Genomic DNA, 5514 nt, shown 5'->3' on the forward strand with positions numbered 1-5514 from the left:
ACAATGGGACTGACAGTTCCGGGGGGACTTGGGATGGGGGGGGGCGTTGGCGGGGGGAGGGTAAGGAAGTGGTGCTAACAAACCCAGGGACAAGGGAACAACATGGGATCCAAAATGGTAGAGAGGGGGGAGTTGCAGGCCTGGTAGGGAATGATCAAGGGTAAGGTTATGTAAAGAAGAGGTATAGCTGTAACCCAGGTCGGGACAGAGCATGATAGTGGGGCAGGAGGAAAGTCAAGGGAAATAGAGAAAAAAGCTAGGAGGCAAAGGGCATTTATAGAGGTCTAGACAAAGACATGTACATGCAAATATATATATGAGGATGGTGAAATAGATCTATGTGTCTATATTTATAGGTTTAGTATTAAGGTGGTGGAAGGACCTTGGGCCTCTACTCAAGCACTCCCTCAACGCATGAATATATTCTTCTATTAAATTGACATTCTATGATGCTCACCCTCCTGACCCAACTGCTGAATCCAAAGTGGGTGAAAAAGTAAATGGAGTGGAGTCCGGTGGCGGTGGCTGCATTGGCGGCGACCGAGGAGGAGGATGTGGGCCACGCACTGGCTGGCGGTGGCTCTGGCTCTGAGCGTGCTGCCAGGCGGCCCGGCGCTGCAGCCCCGGCGAATGCAGTGTGCGTTTCTTTTCTGGGAAGGTTCTATCAGGCCCTGAAGGACAGAGACGTCACATTCTCCCCAGGCACTATTGAAAAAAGAACTTAACCGCTCCTGCTGGGAGGCCCGGGGGAAAGAGAATCGCTTGTGCTACTACATTGGAGCCACAGACAATGCGGCCACCAAGATCATCAATGAGGTGTCGAAGACCCTTGCCCATCACATCCCCGTGGAGAAGATCTGCAAGAAGCTCAAGATGAAGGATGGCCAGACCTGTGAGCTCAAGTACGACAAGCAGATCGACCTGAGGAGCGTGGACCTGAAGAAGCTCTGTGTGAAAGAGCTGAAGAAGTACTGGACGACTCGGGGGAGACGTGCAAAGGCTGTGCTGAGAAGTCTAACTACATTCAGAAGATTCACGAACTTATGCCGAAATACGCACCCAAGGCGGCCAGATCAAGGACTGATTTGTAGTTGGGGACCCCTGCTGCCCTGGAGGGAGAAGCAGTCCCTGTCTTTACCCACCTGGCTTTTTTGTAATTTTTTCTGTATGCAGGGGAGCCCCTCCTCAAGTGGGGGTGAATCCTGCAGCTGGGGCTGGAGCTGCTGGCTCAACAATGCCACCTGAGGGGTTCACTTCGTTTTTGCTGCTTTACTCTAGGATGGAATGTGTCTGGGATATTTTTATTAAAGAAAAAATTTCTAGTTCTTGGAAAATTAAAAAAAAAAGTAAATGGGGTGAAGAAAGCTGATGGTGCCCAGCTATCAAAAGAGATAGTGTCTGGGGTTTTAAAGGCTTGAAGATAAACAAACGGCCCTCTAGCTCAGAAGCAACAAAGCCCACATGGAAGAAGCACACCAGCCTGTGCGATCATGAGATACCAAAGGGATCAGGGATAAGGCATCATCAAAAAGAAAACATCTTACCATAGTGAATGAAGGGGGAGGTGCAGAGTGGAGACCCAAAGCCCATTTGTCGGCCACTGGAGACCCACTCACAGAGGGGTCTAGGCGAGGAGATGAGTCAGTCAGGGTGCGATGTAGCACAGATGAAGAATACAGCTTTCCCCCAGATCCTGGATGCTTCCTCCCCACCAACTACCATGATCCGAATTCTACCTTGCAAGTCTGGATAGAGCAGAGGTTGTACACTGGTGCATATAGGAGCTGGAGGCACAGGGAATCCAGGGTGGATGATACCTTCAGAACCAGGGGGTGAGGGGGGGGTACTGGGACAGTAGAGGGTGAGTGGTTTGGAAAAGGGGAACTGATTACAAGGATCTACATGTGACCTCCTCCCTGGGGGACGGACAACAAAGAAGGGGGGAAGGGAGAGCCGGAAAGGGTAAGTTGATATGACAAAATAATAATCTATAAATTATCAAGGGTTCATGAAGGAGGGGGGTGCAGGGAGGGAGGGGAAAAAAGAATACCTGATGCAAAGGGCTTAAGTGGAGAGCAAATGCTTTGAAAATGATGAGGGCAAAGAATGTAGAGATGTGCTTTATACAATTGATGTATGTATATGTATGGATTGTGATGAGTTGGAGGAGCCCATAATAAAATGTTAAAAAATTTTTAAATAAACACTTGCATAATTAATAGTATGATAGACAAAAACATTTTCATCTGTTGAAATCTACTATGTGTTTCATTTTGCAAAAGCATGAATAGAAATGTAAGACAGGTGTAACAGTAATAAATAAAAAGAGGAATGAAAGTAATGAAGTCATCTTTATGAACATCACAGAAAGCATGTTCTCCTTAATTTCTGGCTCGTGGCTCAGAAACTTTTAATAGAGGTTACTGTTCTCAGCCCAGATTAGGTGGACGATAGGATTGAGATGGAAAATCCCTTACTTACAGTTAAACATTATACATGTCAATTAAGTTTTTGTAAACTGTATTTCTCAATGGTGGAGGAGGGGGAGAAGGAAAACAAAAGGATGAATATAAGGAAGAAAAGGGGAGTGGGGGCATGGGGCACTAATCCACCCTAGGGGAGGGTATTGTTTATATCTCCACAGGGAAAGTGGGACCAGACTTCAACCCAGTGCTGCAAGGTGTGAATGCAATATCCCGGCATGGAGTAGGGAACCAGTGGAGAGGTCTGGGAGGCTGGCCCCAGCACCATAAATTAAGTGGATTCCTGCCCCTCCCCCAAAAAGAATTTGTTCCAAAGGACGACATTGACTGCAGCTCTGGGAGATGGACATATCGGATCAGAGCACATGGGAGCAGATGAAGGGGCAGGAGGAGAGAGTGGAACACAGCCTGGCCCACCAGGCCGTGAGGATGATGTTCCTGAGTAGAGCAGCCAGTCCACAGAGAGAACAACATGGCTGGCCCCACTATGAGACATGATGCCCCTCAGTGACTAAGGGTGATACAGGGGACAGCACCGGAGACACAGTGTGGGAATTGCACCTGACCTGATCCCACCACACCGAGGCAAAGCACTGGGGGAGCGCAGCGGTACAGCAAGGGAATGGAGTGGCAAGGTCCCCAGGGAATGCTGAAAGTGGACTTTGGGGCCAGGGCATGGTGCCCCAACAGACTGGACTGGAAAATGCTCCTAAGGGCCAGCAAATGATCCCTGAACTAACTACAAGCTTTTCTCTTGTGAAGTGTTTTGTTTTTTGTCAGTGGTTTGTTTTTGTTGTCTGGTTGTATACTGTTGCTTTGTTTTCCTCTATCTTGTTTTCATGCATGTTAGTGTCTCCACAGGTCTGTCTAAATAGGACAGGCTGGATGAACTATCTGGAGGAAAAACAATGGGACCGACAGTTCCGGGGGGGATTTGGGTTGGGGGTGGGGTAAGGGGGTAAGGAAGGGGTGTCAACAAACACAGGGACAAGGGAACAACATGGGATCCAAAATGGTAGAGAGGGGGGAGTGGAAGGCCTGGTGGGGAATGATCAATGGTAAGGTTGTGTAGAGAAGAGGTATAGCTGTAGCCCAGGTGGGGACGGAGCATGGTAGTGGGGCAGGAGGAAAATCAAGGGAGATGGAGGACAGAGCTAGGAGTCAAGGGGCATTTATGGAGGTCTAGACAAAGACATGTACATGCAAATATATATATATATGAGGATGGGGAAATAGATCTATGTACCTATATTTATAGGTTAAGTATTAAGGTGGTGGAAGGACCTTGGGCCTCTACTCAAACACTCCCTCAATGCACGAATACTTTCTTTTATTAAATTGGAACTCTATGATGCTCACCCTCCCGACACAACTGCTGAAGCCAAAGTGGGTAAACAAGTAAATGTGGTGAAGAACGCTGATGGTGCCCCGCTATCAAAAGAGATAGTGACTGGGGTCTTAAAGGCTTGAAGATAAACAAGCGGCCATCTAGCTCAGAAGCAACAAAGTCCACATGGAAGAACACACCAGCCTGTGTGATCGAGTGGTCCCGAAGGGATCAGTTATCAGCCATCAAAGAACAAAAAATCGTATCATTGGCTGCATGCCTCCATGATAGGATCGCTGAAGACAAATGGGTGCATAAGCAAATGTGGCGAAGAAAGCTGATGGTGCCCGGCTATCAAAAGAGATAGTGTCTGGGGTCTTAAAGGTTTGAAGGTGAACAAGCGGCCATCTAGCTCAGAAGCAAAGAAAGCCCACATGGAAGAAGCACACCAGCCAGTGCGATCACGAGGTGCCAAAGAGACAAGGTATAAGGCCTCATGCAAAAAAAAAGCTATATGTATGTGTATATATATATATATATATATATATATATATATATATATATATATATATATATATATATATATATATATCCCATATTGAATGAAGGTGGAAGTGCAGAGTGGAGACCCAAGGCCCGAGTGTCAGCCACTGGAGATCCCCTCATAGAGGGGTTTATGAGAGGAGACGAATCAGTCAGGGTGCGAGGTAGTACCGATGAAGAACACAGCTTTCCCCCAGATCCTGGATGCTTCCTCCCCCCAACTACCATAATCCGAATTCTACCTTGCAGGCCTGGATAGGCCAGAGGTTCTACAATCGTGCATATGGGGGCTGGAGGCACAGGGAATCCAGGGTGGATGATACCTTCAGGACCAAGGGTGTGAGGGGCGATGCTGGGAGAGTGGAGGGTGAGTGGGTTGGAAAGGTGGAACTGATTACAAGGATCCACATGTGACCTTCTCCCTGGGAGATGGACAGCAGAGAAGGGGGGGAAGGGAGACTCTGGATAAGGCAAGATATGACAAAATAACAATGTATAAATTACCATGGGCGAATGAGGGAGTGGGGAACGGGGAGGGAAGGGGGAAAAAAAAGAGTACCTGATGCAAAGGGCTTACGTGGAGAACAAATGCTTTGAGAATGATTGGGGCAGGGAATGTATGGATGTGCTTTATACAATTGATGTATGTATATGAATGGATTGTGATAAGAGTTGTATGAGTCCCTAGTAAAATGTAAAAAAACAGAAAAGAAAGTGATTAGGGCAAAGAATGTACAGATGTGCTTTATACAATTGATGTATGTATATGTATGGATTGTGATAAGAGTTGTATGAGCCCCTAATAATATGTTTTTAAAATAACAGGAAAAAAAACTGTATTTCTCTATATATTTGTAAGTGATGATGTAGCAATCCCTGGGGACACAAAGTTCAAGATCGTGGATGCTATTTGAAAGGTGAGCAGGTACCACCCACCAGCTGGTCCATTGCACATTTAAACTGACAATCTGTGTCCCAAAAGATTACAGGTTAGAGATCCCTATGGAGGCAGTTCCAGTCTCTATACAGGGTGACCTTTAGTCAAAATGGATGATATATTTACAAAACAACAGTCATTCTCAAGTGTGATGCAGTCTGGATTCTCCCTAACAGATATTAAACACATGTTTCCTCCTGGTGCTCCTAATCTGAATTCTAGTC

At 46.6% G+C, this 5514-nt stretch overlaps 1 pseudogene; it reads left to right on the top strand.

Moving 5' to 3' along the window:
* The first annotated feature begins 552 nt into the window (after window positions 1-552).
* On the top strand, window positions 553-1091 carry LOC142430184 (mesencephalic astrocyte-derived neurotrophic factor pseudogene; annotated as a pseudogene).
* Window positions 1092-5514: the final 4423 nt, after the last annotated feature.

This window comes from Tenrec ecaudatus, chromosome 17, assembly GCF_050624435.1.
Source record: "Tenrec ecaudatus isolate mTenEca1 chromosome 17, mTenEca1.hap1, whole genome shotgun sequence".
NCBI classification, from domain to species: domain Eukaryota; kingdom Metazoa; phylum Chordata; class Mammalia; order Afrosoricida; family Tenrecidae; genus Tenrec; species Tenrec ecaudatus.